General features: G+C 47.5%; 1 long non-coding RNA gene across 1 annotated transcript in view; it reads left to right on the top strand.

Moving 5' to 3' along the window:
* Positions 1-3,919, top strand: part of LOC139031470 (uncharacterized) — a 52,831-nt gene extending 48,912 nt beyond the window's left edge. Inside the window, exon 4 of the long non-coding RNA XR_011483971.1 lies at positions 2,389-3,919. This is a non-coding gene — a long non-coding RNA (uncharacterized lncRNA). The remainder of the gene's footprint in view (positions 1-2,388) is intronic.
* Positions 3,920-15,410: the final 11,491 nt, after the last annotated feature.

Below are 15,410 nucleotides of genomic sequence, written 5' to 3'. Positions count from 1 at the left end.
GTTCATGGGATCTTAGTTCCCCAACCAGGCACTGAACCTGGACCACAGCAGTGAAAGCGCCAACTCTAACCAGGAGGCCACCAGGGAACTCGTTGACCTATATTCTTTTAAGAAAAGAAATCAACCAAAGGGTTGAAAACACAAGGAAATCAGAAATACGTGTCCCAAGCATGTGGAGGCATGCTCTAGCCTGATGGATCGGTCATGAGTCCGTAGGGGAGCCCAGTGACTTATTAACTAGTAACCCTACTATGGCCAGGTAGGTATTGTCAGAGACATGGAAGTGGATCAGAAATAGATTCTGTCTTTGGGGTGTTCCCTGGCCGCTCAGATGGTAAAGAGTCTGCCTGTAATGCTGGAGACTCGGGTTCGATTCCTGGGTCGGGAAGATCCCCTGGAGAAGGAAATGATGACCCCATTCCAATACTGTTGCCTGGAAAATCCCATGGACAGAGCTGCCTGGCAGGCTACAGTCCATGTAACAAAGAGTCGGACACGACTGGGCGACTTCAGTTTCTTCTTTGGAGTGTTCAGTGCTGTAGGAAGAAATAAAAAGATAAATTACTATAAAATAAGCTAGACTGTTATGGTTGTCAGAAGAGAAATAAGATTATTGCCATTCAATTTTAGATGATTGGAGGGTCTTATGGGTTGAATCATGTCCTGCCCCCCAAAAATATGTTAAAATCCTAACCCCTGGTATCTCAGAAATAAAGTCTTTGCAAATACAATCAAGTTAAAGTGAGGTCACTGATATGGACCTTAATCTGCTGTGACTGAAGAAGAAGAAAAGAGAAGCTGTGAGTGACGGAGACCCAGGAGGAGGATGGCATGCGGTGCAGAGGCATGAGCAGAGGGATGAAGCCGTCAGCCAGGGAGCACCATGAGCGGCAGAGACCAGCGGATGCCTGGGAGAGGCGACAGGGAGAAAATGAATCCCTTACACAGCGATTTCAGACTTACAGCCTCCAGACTTGTGAGGATAAATTTCTGTTGTTCTAAGCCACCCAGTTCTTGGTAAGTTGTAATTGCAGCCCTGGGAAGCTAACACAGGCAGAGAACACTTCGTGGGAACAGATTCTTGTAAGAAGTTCTTTTAAACGGAACCCTGAAAAACCTCGTTGCTGTTCACTCGCTCAGTCGTGTCCGACTCTTTGCAACCCCATGGGCTGCAGCACTCTAGGCTTCTCCGTCCTTTACCATCTCCCAAAGTTTGCTCAAACTCATGTCCATCAAGTCGGTGATGTCATCCACCCATCTCATCCTCTGTCGTCCCCTTCTCCTCCTGCCTTCAATCTTTCCCAGCATCAGGGTCTTTTCTAATGAGTCAGTTCTTCACATCAGGTGGCCAAAGTATTGGAGCTGGCAACATCTAAATGGCAGGAAATGGGATTTCCTATTTCTGTGGTCATAGCGTCTACCATTATAAGGTCACACCGTGTGCCAGTATTGTACCAGGAATCATTTGTGCATCACTGGCGCGGACTCCGGCTCATAAACAGAAGGCATCTAGACCTTGCCTCCCTAACTGACCTCCCACCCCACCCACAGTGGTTGACACGTATGGCAGCTTCAGTTTGATAAATGGAAGAGGAAAGAGGGGGTGGAGGGGGTGAGAAGGGCTGAGGACGGGGGAGAATAGAGAATAGTGGGGCAGATGGCACAGCGTGCATCTCCACCTAGCCCTGCCATGATAGCCCTGAAGAAGACAGGGTGGAAGCGAGGTCCAGAAGCTCTCTGAGCTGTTTTGTTCTGATGTGAAACCAAGTGCCGGAGGCTCTGCGCTCGGGGCTGAGACGGCTTCCAGCCAGTGGAGCCCGTCCCCTCCCCCAGCGCGAGGCCACAGAGAGGCATCCGAGGACCAGGCTCTCAGGGAGCTGCCCCTCGTGGGCCGTGTTCTCATGGTGGACGGTGACCCTGGAGATACTCCAGTCTTGACCAAGCAGCACCCAGTGGCCTTGCCAGCAGACAGTGGGCGTGTGGGAGACGGGGCAGGAGCACAGAGCAAGGGGGAGGCCTTCAACAGCATCGGCACAGGCAGGGTGGCAAGAGAGCGTCTTCAGGAGCTTCTAGAGATAGCTGGAAATACTTTGAAGGGAGTTCATTGCCTGCAACCAAGTATGACAGGATTCCTGCCATAAAAATTTGCATATGTAGGGAATGTGAGACCCTGTTTGGTGATAGGCGAAGGAGGCCTGGAACACATTGGTCAGGACAGATTTTTCCCACTTAGTTCACCTGAAACCCATCCCTGCCCCCCTTTTTCGACTGGAAAACTGAAGCTCAGGAGGTTCCCACCCTGTGACCCAGTCACCAAGTGATGGAACCAGAAATAAAACCGCCTTTGGCTTCCTTGCTCGTGCTGTTGTTCCACGTTTGCTGATCCAGGCAGGGGGAGCGCATGACACTTGCAAGGAGTTTGGAAAAGACTGCAGGAGGTCAGGACACCAGCCAGAGCTCTGGCAAGAAACAGAATGCAGCCCGAGTCGTTCCGGCGAGGCGACGAGTAAAGGCACGCGGACACAGGTGTGCACAGGATCAGAACCATCCGGGATGGTCGGACATGCAGAGGCCGGCAGCGGACAGAACCACGGCTGTCCCGGGGGTCCTCGTGGGACCTAGAGCCACAGCGGACAGGCCGCCAGCCTCATGGGTGACCTGCCAGGATGCGGCCGCACAGCAGCGGGAGGGCGGGCAAGGGTAATCCGACCTCTCCTCCCACTGCCCATCTGCCCCTGCCCCCACCAGCTGTGCCCGCTGGGACCCCTGAGCCCGCTGGGACCCCGCTGTGAGGAAGCCTGGAGAGGCGGGAGGCGGGGATCAGAGCCTCCCCGAGACCACGGAGAAGGCGGACGTGTCCTGGAGAGAAGGGCGCTGAGGCGCAGCCCGTCCGGTGCCACGCGGGGCGCGGCCCCCAGCCTCCTTCGCCCTCTGTTTTCTGCCTCAGTTCAGCCGGAGGGAGGCCCTGACGGAGGCGCTGGCGCGGGAGAGGAGAAGCAGGGCATTTGCCCTCTCTTCGGCTGCCTCGGGCACTGTCTGCAGCGGTGGCTGCCTCTCCCGCGGGCCCTGCTCTTGCAGCAAGAACCACTGGGCCCCAGTTTCTTCCTGGCAAACCCGGTCCTTTCCCCTCAAGCTCTAGGGAGGGGCAGCAGGGTCTCACTGCGAATGACCGCAAAGATGCCTCTCTCTCCCACTCCAGGCCTCTCTACTCTGAAATCTCCTGCGTAACAACTCCCTGATATGAAATTCTCTCTGTTTAAAATACCAGAAATATTTGCTGAACCCTGAATGACATAGAAAACGCACATCAGAAACCTCACCTTCCCAGGAAAGTAGGAAGAAAATGAATGTAAGCATGACTCACAAACCGTGAAATGACCAAGTAGATCGCTATCATGAGCCTGTCTCTTGCTCTCAAATGGGGGCCCAGCTCCCCCAAGCACCAGGCTTCCTATCTGCTTTCCCACCCAGCAAGCCCTTCTGACCCCTGGGGTTGCAAACAGCCATGCAAGGACTATCCTCCCAGAATTCTTGGTTTTCTTGCTGAGATGTCCTCCTGCTACCCTTGTGTTATCAATACCATCCCTGGATAGAGCAAATTGTCTTCTTTCTCTGTTCCTGTTTGTTTACCAGAGAAACACTACTTGGTCAAAAATCTCTTCTCTTGAGATGTTTTTTTGCTCTGTTCTCTGTATCCAACGATCCTGCATCCATATCTTTCTCCAGAGTCCCTTAATCTGCTGAGATTCCTATCTGTTGATGCAAAGGAAATCTACTAAGAATCGAAGCCCCCAAATTGATGACAATGTGCTGTAATTTCACACATGGAATTATAAAAAAGTGGAATGGGTTTATAAAAATGAAGTAAATGCTAATACAGAAAACCCAACATAGAAAAATTGGTGTGATTAAAGTGATAGTCCACAAAACAGTTCCGTGCCTTTTTCACTGTAGAATACCAAACTTCCACCATGCACTTGATATTTAATTCAATTTACAAAGTTTCCATTTGCCCACAACGCTTCAGGACCACCTACCTTTGCAAACTGAGTTCCAGCTCTAGTCAAGGGTCTGAGCACGTATTAGGATGTTTCAGACACAGGTTCAGTGTTTCTCTAACACACACTTTTGTTCTAAGCTGGGATGCATTTAGTTGTTGAATGCGGAGATGTGATTTGCAGGAAATCACATTCTTGCCGTGCTTCTTCCCACGCTCCATCCTTGCACTCTGCCACCATCTTTGGAATTTCTCCAAAGGTTCGATGGGTGTGTGTGGTCATTTCTGAGAAGTACTCTTAGGAGCAGAACTTTTTACAGAGTGAGGAAGCAAGATTGGGCAGAGAGGAAAGGGGGCTTGGTTAGATGCAACTGAGGCTTCAGCCAATCCCACGGGGTGCTCTGGAGCTCAGTGGCCCCTCAGAGATGTTCTGGGTTAAGGCAAGGCATCAGGTCTTCACTTGCTCACGTCTGACCCCATCAGTGTGGATGGGCCGCCCGAGGGGGGCACCCAAGGGCCATGCCTGGCAGGCAGTGGGCTGGGGGGCCAGGGGTGAGGGTAGAGGTGGGAGTTGGGGTGGGGCTGCTGCCAGCTGCCCAGTAAATCAGAGCCTTCGTTCTGAGCAGGGATCAGGACACCGAGCACAGAGAGAGAGAGGCGTGTCTTTTCTTCTTGACACGGGTTTGGGCTGGCGACTGGCCTTGCCCAGGGCACGGGGCAGACGTGAGCGTGCAGCGCCAAGCGTCGGCCTTCGGGGAATCTCCTCCTCGTCCCGTCCAGGCGGCCCTGCTGCTCTCGGGCACGTGGGCCGCACCTTCTGCTGCGGCTCCCCACAGCCACCCGGCCCAGCCCGGTGCCCACCCCGGCCCCCAGGCGGGCCCATCACAGCCCTCGGACAAGTGCCAGCTGTGTGCGTTGACAGCAAGTGGCCAGGACGGACCCCGGCTCAGCCGACCTGGCCCAGCATCCAGTACTTGTGGCGGTTAAATCTGTGAGTCACTGTGACCGCCTGTGGGTGCCCAGAGTCAGCGTGATTCCTGAGTGTGTCTGTTAGGGTGTTTCCTGCTGAGACTCTCACCGCAGTCAGTGGACTAACCTGCCCACCGCCCGCCGCCCCCCATGTGAGTGGACAGCGTCTACCGTCCCAGCCCTGGATAGGGGAAGGCAGAGGAAGGAGAAATTCATTTTGTTCCCACCTCACTACTTGAGCTCACTACACCTCACGACATCGCGCCCTATCTCCTCCTGCCCGTGGACTGGGGTTTGCACCATTAGATCCCCTGGCTCGCAGACCTCTGGACTTAGACTGAGCCACACACTGACTCTACTGGGCTCCAGTGTGCAGAGAGAGAGCAGACACCACTTTCCTAAGGGGCTTCTCAGCCTCCATAAATCCTCATAAGAAATCTCCCCAGGGCAACTCAGAAGCACCCGATCACTGTGAGTTACGGTCCATATTCGCTTGCTTTTATTTCTGGTCACAGGGATCTTGCCCCTGGAAGGCCTGTGGGTGAAAGGGGCACAGAGGCTCGTGCCCGCTGCCCTCAAGCGCCCCCGGCCCACCCTCTGCCTGCCACTTGCAGGTTCTAGCTGTGGACGGGCAGCCGGAGTCGGGCGCAGCCGTGCCCATCCGTGGTCAACTGGAGTGTCTGCTCACGGGTTCCTGATCCTTGAGCCAAAGACAGTGTCGGACGGAAGAAGCAAGGAGGGATGGGGGCAGGGACCCTGTGTCTTGCCCCATGGCTTCCAGCCTCTGGGCCTTGCTTCACTTAGCGTTGCGTTGTGCCCTGAGGCATCAGGAACGGCCCATGGGGCCTCACTGGGCAATCACTTCAAACGCTGCTGTGGCTGGGGAGACTGTGTTCCCTGGAAATTCTACTGCCAGCTTTTGGCAGTGTGCTTTGCTTTTTTCTCTTCCTTTTAAAGCTGACAAGGAGAGACAAAGTGCAGAAATAATGTTGACCAAATAAAGAGACTATGGGTTTTTTTTTTTTAACCTCATTTGCGTCAGAAAATCCATTCCCAAATGCGCCATAACCAGATGAGACTCCACGTCCCCTGAGTCTTACAAGAGAAAGTTCTAATTGCAAATTTCATATTTTTATGTGCAGGAGATTCAAAGGCAATTGAGACTTTGAAAGTGTTCACATCTCCAGTTCTGAAATCCTAACCGAGGCACGCTATTCCTAATTATTAGGTTATTTCATTTTAAACATGAGAGACACTGAGAGCCATCCCCCTTCACTCCCCAAATTCCTAAAACAGCCAGTCGTTGTCTGTAATGGTGTTAGGGAAAAAAAGAAAGAAAACAGTGCCTTCCTGAGACATGTGCATTCCTGAGTCATTACAAACGACCAACAGAAGACAAGCAGGGCAGTACACTGGAGAAAATCCCGGGAGGGCTTCTCAGACGTCTACACCTGCAGACGAGGAGAGAATGGCCCGGGACACGTGGCACTGCGCTGGCCACTCTCCTCGCATTCAACGTGTGCTTGTCCTTTATTCTCACAGTGACCTCGCTATTACTCCCGTTTTATAGATGAGACGATCGAGAAGCTGAGACACAGAGGTGAAGCAGCATCCCAAGGCCCCCGCTAGGAAAGGATGGAGCTGGGATTCAAAGTCTCCTCCAAGCTTGTGGCTTCAGCCGTGGGTCGCCGTGAGTGGTCTGTCACCAGTTTAAAAATGCACACGGAGGGCAGGAGACAAGATGTGGAGTAGAAGGACTTGAGCTCATCTCCTCTCGTGAGCACACCAAAATCACAGATAACGGCTGAACAGCTATTGATAAAAAGGCTGGAACCTGCCTGCAAAGATCCTACATCCAAAGACAAAGAGGATACCACAGCAAGATGGTAAGAGGGCCACACCTATGACAATAAAAAACTCATATAATAAAAAAATGAATATTTTATTCTGGTCCATGATATCTACACATGTGCTTTAAGTTAAAAATACTCTTCCAAAGGTTTTTATCTACATTTTCCAAGGTCCTACTTACTTCCCTTTCAACTAAAACTGATGCTCCAAGAAGATACACCACGTGTCTGAGGTGACGGCACAGTTTGAGAAGTACTGGCCCAGGCTAGCCAACTTGCCCCCACAAAATGGAAACACCTTCATTGTAGCAGTCATAATTAGTATGTTCAATTCACCAGATATATAAGAAAGATTCATTTCTTCCCCAAAGTCAAGGCAACTAATTCCAAAGGGCTGTGGGTACAATGGAATCAAATAAAATAGATTAACAGTAACTTAGCAGAAGAAAGGAGGCTAACACGTGAGTTAGATGCTCACCATGGCTAAATTCAGCATAAACAGAGACTCGACATAAGGCAGAGCACCTTATAAGCAGGATATTTTTAGTTTGGACTGAGATTCAGGCCATGTAAGAAAGAGAGAGAGAGAGGAAGAAAGTGTGTGTGTGTATGTGTATGTGTGACTTTCTTTGTATGTGTGTGTGTGTGTGTGTGTGTGTGTGAGAGAGGGAGAGAGAAATTTTGGAGAAGGAGCACAAAGTCTGCTTTTGCTCAAAAAGCCCATGCTATTTAGTAGGGGGAAAGGTACAAGATTCAGAGCAAATTCAACCCTGAGTGAGAACAGTGTATGTAGTACTTACTAAGAGTGCAACTTACTTTATCAGTCCTACAACATCATCAATGACAAGATTTATTTGGGGGCTTCCCTGGTGTGTGGCTGAGACTCCGTGCTCCCAATTCAGGGGGCTTGGGTTTGATTCCTGGTTGGGAACTAGATCCCACAAGCTATGACCAAGATTCCACGTGCAGCAGCTGAAGGTCCCGCAAGCTGCAGCGAAGATGGAAGATCCCAGGTGCCACAGCTAAGACCCGGCACAACCAAACAAGTAAATAAAACTTTTTAAAAGATTCATTCAAATTTCAAAGATCAAAAGCATCTCTTTAAATTTCATTTTGGAATTGATGAAATACAATCATTTATCAAAATCCCATTTGCAAAATGAAGAATACACAGTACAGTCTTGCATGGTGTTGGTGGGGAATAAATGAGGTAATATATGCCTAACAGATGGTAGGTCCTTAGGAAAACATAAGAAGTATTATTATTTCTACCCCTTTTTGCCAAAAGCAAGTGGATTTCCTTCTTCTTCAAATAATATTTTAATTTTTACTACAAAAGCTTAAGTTGCAAAAGGGGGCATTCACCTCATTGCACAAATAAAAACATCATGCTGATAGATAAAGCAAGGCACTATTTATCTTCCTCCCCAGATTTTTCAATCTTTACAGAACAAATATGTATATATAAGTATCTACACACACATAGACAGTAATAAATTGCTTTTCAAAATGTATTCATTGGAGCACCCTTAGGGTATTTCACACTCTACTGCATAAAATATAAAGTATCACATTAGAGAAGACACAATTCATTAATTCTCTTTTTAAAAGCATTAGGTACTATGAGTGAAATGAATATAAATTACAGCATTCTTAAAGCGCTTTAGAGACTAGCAGTGTCTCTCTTGTATTTGTGTCTTGAAGATTTTTCTGATCATCCTAATTAGATAGTCTTTCCCAGCTTTGCAAGTTCATGGATTTCTGTATTATGCTTATCATCTTTATGGGACACTGCATATGGTGGGTTACCTGTATTTATACCTTATCACCTCTTCTAGCACACTGAACAATAGTCATGGTAGGCTGGAAAGGGCAGTGGAAAAATAAGATTGGAAATAAACGGAGAGTAATTCTAATAACCAGCCTTGGGCTCCAGGCCATAAAGGGTTAGAAGAAGGGTTAGAAGGGCTGAATTTGTCCGAGGCATTTCAACATCCATGGACCTTCAGGATCTAAAGTAGCAGGGAAAACAGTGAGCCTAATGCTGTTAGATCATCTGAGGGAGAGTATATAGGGTGACTGGGATGTCTGTGGAACACAGCCACAGGTTGGAGAACGGGTAGCAAAGGAAGAAGATCATTTTCAGGCTGAAATAGCAAGGAATCTCATACTGGGCCTCAAAGTGTGGTTCCTGAGTGGCATCACCTAGAAATTTGTTAAAAATGCCCATTCTGGGGGCTTCCCTGGAGGTCCAGTGGTTGCCTGCCAATGCAGGGGACACGGGTTCGATCCCTGGTCCAGGAAGATCCCACTTGCTGGAGCAACTGTCATGTCACAGCTGCTGAAGCCTGTGCCAGAGCCCGTGCTCAGCAGCAAGGGAAGTCACCTCAGTGAGAAGCCACAAGAGAAGAGTCGCCCCCACGCTCCCCGAGCTCAGCAACCAAGACCCAGCGCAGACGAAAAATAAATAAATACATCTTTAAAAAAGAAGAGAGATGGAGGAAAGTACCTTCTCTAACTGAAGAGTCAATGCTGACTTCCCTTATAAAACAAACAAATAAAACGCACATTCTAGGCTCCACCCCAGATGGATAGAATCAGAACCTGAGGGCCAGGCTCAGGAGTCGGTGTTTAGACAAGCCCTTGGCAAGATGCTGAGGCTTGCCAAAGTGTGACGGCCACTGGTCCCAAGGTGGCCGTGGGGAGACCTGAAGGGCAAATCGGCACCGCCGGCTGACCATCACACCATCTCGTGAGTCACCTGGGAAGCTTAAATTCCAATGAAATCCAAGAACTGCCGAGAGCATCATGGAGAAAATCTGCAGGGAGAGAGGAGATGGTCACAGTGGAAGCAGCTTCCAAAGGCAGCCTGGAGTGGACCCACTGCCTGTCCATCCTCAGCCGTCCATGATGGAAACTCAGGGTCAGTTGGACCACTAAGTGTCAACGCTTTATAAAACGGCCATACTTATACCTAATAACTGCATGTAACATAGCTATTAACCCAGGTGCAATTATAAAACCAGCAGGCAAGCTCCCGGTCCCCCAGTGCAGAAGGGTGGGACATTAGTTTTTCAGATGAAACACATACAGCCACATAGACTGTTCAGCTTAGCCTCAGTCCAGCAGCACATCAACAAGCCTGAGTCCCTCAGAAGCACTCAAGTTCATGGAGTGATTTATACTCAGAGATACAAATTCCTCCTGAACCACCACTGGGATCACCCCCAAACAGAACTAAATACGCCTCACGTTGCTTCAGCCCTAATTACACCAGCTCCTTCATTGCTGTTAGTGTCATCTGAAGGTTGCTTCCTTAGAGGAGGGGTCCTGGAACACAGACCATGGAGATGGATGGGGTGGGGGCACGCCTGCGGGGTGTATCACAGTTGAACTCTCCACTCCTTGTGCACAATACTTTGCTCTGGGCTCTCTCTGCTTCTGAGACCCTGCGCTGTACACACTGGGAATCTCACCCTCTCTATCTTGTCTGAAACTCCCAATGTCTCCCTGCATTTACTGACCTATTTCAAATAACTATTAACCAAATACATTTCTTTCCTTCAATAAAACAGATCTTCTTTCTGATCAATACAACCCCCAGTGGGGACTTCTCTGGGGGTCCAGTGGCTAAGAACCCCCGGTGCAAGGGGGCCAGGGTTCCATCCCTGGTCAGGGAACTAGATTCCACGTGCCACAACTAAAAGAGATCCCACATGCAGCAACTAAGATCTGGAGCAGCCAGATGAATAAATATTTTTAAAAAATACAACCCCAGTGGACATGGCAGGAAAGTAGGATGGAGCATCCATAGTGGGGAACGTGGGGTCTGAGAACATCCAGAGCCTCACTGGGAATGTGCTCAAGGCAAGAGTTTGGAAATATAGACAGACATTGGGTTCCAGAAGGAGATGAGCCAGGAATTAGCCATGTGACCCTGGAAATAGTAATAGTATTACAAGTTACAAGATAATGCATATAAATGTGCAGAGTTCCCAGTAGAGGGGAACCTCAATAAATGGTAACTTGAATTTTCCCTTCTTATGGATAAATGACACCATCCCATAGGCCAATGAAGAGACAATGCACAATACAGAATCAAGTGATAATTGAGTATTTGCTGCTTTTGATGAGCATAAAAATATTTCTGAGGAAGGAGATACTATTAGGTCTTCAAATAAGATTCAGTGAAAAATACAGTTGTCAAAGAAGACATACTCATAGAAGATATGTCTTCTTCCTCAATGGAGAAGACAGGGAATTTTTAAAAATTTAATTTTTTTGGAGGACTTTTGGGTTAACAGCAAAACTGAAAGGTTCAGAAATTTTCCATATATACCTTGCCCCACACATGCACAGCCTTTCCCATTATTAACATCACCCACCAGAAGGATATACATATATTTTTTTTAATGGAGGATGAACCTACATTGATAGCATCATAATTACCCAAAGTTTGTAGTTTGCTATTAACTCTAGGTGTTGTACGTTCTGGGTTTCCCTGGTGGCTCAGATGGTAAAAGAATTCGCCTGCAATGCAGGAGACCCAAGAGATAAGTGTTCGATCCCTGGGTCAGGAAGATCCCCTGGAGAAGGAAACGATAACCCACTCCGGTATTCTTCCTGGAGAAGCCCATGGAGAGAGGAGCCTGGCAGGCTACTGTCCATGGGCTTGCAAAGAGTCAGACATGACTGAGTGACTAAGCATGCATGTTGTACTTTCTACAAATTTGAACAAAACCAAAAGGCACATATCCATCATTAAAACACAGAGTATTTTCACTGCCCTAAAAGCTCCCTCTGTTCTATCTGTTCCTCTCTCCGACTCCCACCCTGGCAACCACTGATCTTTTTACCATCTTCACAGCTTTGCCTTTTCCAGAATTCTTTATAGTTGGAATTATACAATATACAACTTTTTCTAATTGACTTCTTTCACTTAGTAGTGTGCATTGAAGATTCCTTCATGTTTTTCATGACTTGAGAGCTCACTTCTTTTCAGTGCTGAATAACACTTCCACTGTCTGGATGAATCACAGTTTCTTTATCCACTCACCTACTGAAGGAAGGTTGCTTCCACGTTTGCCAAGTATAGATAAATCTTCCATAAACAACTACGTGCATGTTCTTGTATGGACAAAAGTTTTCAGCTCCTTTGGGTAAATATCAAGGGTAAATACCTAGCAACTGGTGGATCATATAGTAAAAATATGTTTGGTTTTTATAAGAAACTGCCAAATTGTCTTCCAATGTGGCTAGACCAATTTGCATTAACACCATCATGTTCTGCATTTTGGCCCTTCTAATAGTGAGTTGTGGTATCTCGCTGTTGTTTTAATTTGTGTTTGCATTTCAGTGGTGATCCACAACGTGAAACTTTTCATATGCTTATTTGTCATGTGTATATCTTCTTTGGTGAGGTGTCTGTTGATGTCACTGGCCCATTTTCTAATTGGGTAGTTTGTTTCTTATTGTCAATGTTTGAGTCCTGTTATATTTTAGATAACAATCTTTTATCAGATATGTCTTTTACAAATATTTTCTCTCAGTGGGTGGCTGAGTTTCTAACAGTCTTGACAGTCTCTTTCAAGAGCAGACATTTTTTATTGTAATGAAGTCCAATTTCTCTTTTTTTTTCTTTCATGGATTATGTCTTTGGGGTTGTATTTAAAAAAGCACCACTTTACCCGAGGTCATTTAGGTTTTCTCTTATATTTTCTTCTAGGAATCTGTTAGTTTTGCATTTTACATTTATTTCTATGATCCGTTTTGAGCTAATTTTTGTGAAGTTTGTAATGCAAGATATGGAATTTTAAATGCTGAAGATTAATGCTAAGCAACTGTCAAACAAGGTTAAAAGCTGTTTGACTGGATAGATTGAGCTATGTAGGAATTGGGAACCACAGAATAATTAGTAAGGAAGGGACTTAACTAAGAACCTCTTCTTAGAGGAGGTAAAGTTTGAAGGAAATTTTTAACTAGAATTTTGAGAACAATGTTGACAAACTGGTGTAAATAGATTGTTCAGGTTCTAGAAAGCTGACAACATTTAAAATGAAGCTGGTGGGAAAGCAAAGGATTGGATGATTTTTCAACCATGTGAAGAGCTATTATAGGAAGTAAAAGTGGCTGCCTGAACAACACCCACCTCCATGATATCTGCCCAGCTCCTTCGCCCTTGTGTCAATGGTTCCAATCCACAAGAATGACCACCACACCTGTGTTTGAAGGACTTAACCACCCCCCTCCTTGGCCTCAGTTCATGGGACCAAAGAAAACATCTAATCCAAGGTAGGCATTCAGATTCTCTCTTCTGGAAATTTGAACTTGGTCCAGCAGGAGAGTCGAAAGCCTGGTGGTAACTTACTCACTAAGCAGAAGTGACCTGAGCCACAAAATGACTGCTGGTGCAGGGCACCCCTGCCAACCCGCACGACTGTGACCAGCAGGAAGCAACGTGCCTTGCATTTGGCCCCCAGGACTCCGGGATGTTTGCCGCAGCGTTTGCCCTGCTTGACAAATACAGTAAGCTAGACCGTCTCACCTTTAAGTATTTCAAATCCTTCGAAAGCTTCTATTTGTTAATGAAACTAAGATTTTCTAAAAAATCTAATATATAGATGACCTGAAAGATGCATCAGAGGGAAAGGGAATTTGGGAACAGGGAAGAAACAGAAAATAAGATATGACTGAGAGGAAGATTACAAAAAATAAATCAAAATAACTAACTGCATTAGTCATGTCTGTCTATAGCCTGTGTCTCTGATGCTTTGGCAACTGGGGTCTTCCTGACCCTGGGGAGTCTGGCCCTCCCAGGGCTAACTAGTTCCTAGACATCTCCTAGAAGCCCAGCCAGTCAGCACTCCTGTGTACACCGAGGCGTCCAGACCCCACAAGATAACTACCTGCTCTTCACCTGCCCTAATCACTCAAGGGCCAGGGACGGACAACTGGAGAAGACCCCGGTGCCCCGGAGCCCACAGAAGCCACTCCCACGCGTCAGCCGCAGCCCGCACACGTTCCTGCCCTGGAGCCAGCACTACGCTCTGGTCCTGTCCTCCCCGCCTCGCTCTGCTGTGACCGCCCCGGTGCTTCCCCGCAGGGCTTCCCCGCAGGGCACCCCGCTCTCGTGACTGCGAAGGGCAACCCCTCTCTTCAGTGGCAGCGCCCCCGACCTGTGCATCCTCACAGAGACTAAGTAATAGTGAAATTTATCCCGAAGCCCCAATCAGGCATGATAGTGAGAAGGAAACAGTCAAGTGCTACCTGACCCTCACCCCTCTCCACCTGCCCACTGTCATTAGTGGTCGCTCAGGACCTGAAGACACTGAGCTGTTTCCTGCCTCAGTCCTTCCTTTTGCTTGAAATTTTCTTTTTTAGCATTACTACGAACAAAGCTAGTGAAGGTGATGGAATGCCAGCTGAGGTATTTAAAATCCTAAAAGATGATGCAGTGAAAGCGCTGCACTCAGTATGTCAGCAAATTTGGAAACCTTAGCAATGGCTATAGGACTGGAAAAGGTCAGTGTTCATTCTAACCCCAAGGAAGGGTAATGCCAAAGAATGTTCAAACTACTGCATAATTGCACTCACTTCACATGCTAGCAAGTGAAAGTGTTAGTCATTCAGTCGGGTCTGACTCTTTGCACCCCATGGGCTATAACCCACCAGGCTCCTCTGTCCATGGAATTCTCCAGGCAAGAATACTGGAGTGGGTTGTCATTCTCTTCTCCAGGGGACCCTCCCAACCCAGGGGTCAAACTCAGGTCTCCTGCATTGCAGGCAGATTCTTGACCATCTGAGCCACCAGGGAAGCCTAGCCACGACTTGCTAACAAAGTTATACTCAAAATCCTTCAAGCTAGGCTTCAGCAATATGTGGACAGAACTTCCAGATGTAAAAGTGGGGTTTTGGAAAAGGCACAGGAACCATAGTTCAAATTGCCAACATTTGTTGGATCATAGAAAAAGCAAGAGAGTTCCAGAAAAACGTCTACTGCTGCTTCATTTGACTATGCTCACGCCTTTGACTGTGTGGATCACAACAAACTATGGAAAATTCTTAGAGATGGGAGTAACACACCACCCTACCGTCTCCTGAGAAACCTGTATGCGGGTCAAGAAGCAACATGTTCCAGATATGGAACAATGGACTGGTTCCAAACTGGGAAGGCTGTATATTGTCACCCTGCTTATTTAACTTCCATGCAGAGTACATCATGTGAAAAGCCAGGCTGGATGAATCACGAGCTGTAATCAAGATTGCTGGGAAAAGATCAACCACCTCAGAAATACAGGTGATACCACTCTAATGGCAGAAAATGAAGAGGAACTCAAGAGCCTCTTAATGAGGGTGAAAGAAGAGAGTGAAAAGCTGGCTTGAAACTCAACATTCAAAAAACTATGATCATGGTATCCAGTCCCATCACTTCATGGCAAATAGAAGAGGGAAAGTTGGAAGCAGTGACAGATTTTTTTTCCCTGGAATCCAAAATCACTCTGAATTGCGACTCCAACAATGAAATTAAAGGACACTTGCTCCTTGGATGGAAAGCTATGACAAATCTAGACATTTTAAAAAACAGAGGTATCACT

The sequence above is a fragment of the Odocoileus virginianus genome, chromosome 27, assembly GCF_023699985.2.
Source record: "Odocoileus virginianus isolate 20LAN1187 ecotype Illinois chromosome 27, Ovbor_1.2, whole genome shotgun sequence".
In the NCBI taxonomy this organism is placed as follows: domain Eukaryota; kingdom Metazoa; phylum Chordata; class Mammalia; order Artiodactyla; family Cervidae; genus Odocoileus; species Odocoileus virginianus.
Note: the sequence above shows the minus strand (reverse complement) of the source record. Positions and strands in the feature narration are given on the sequence as shown.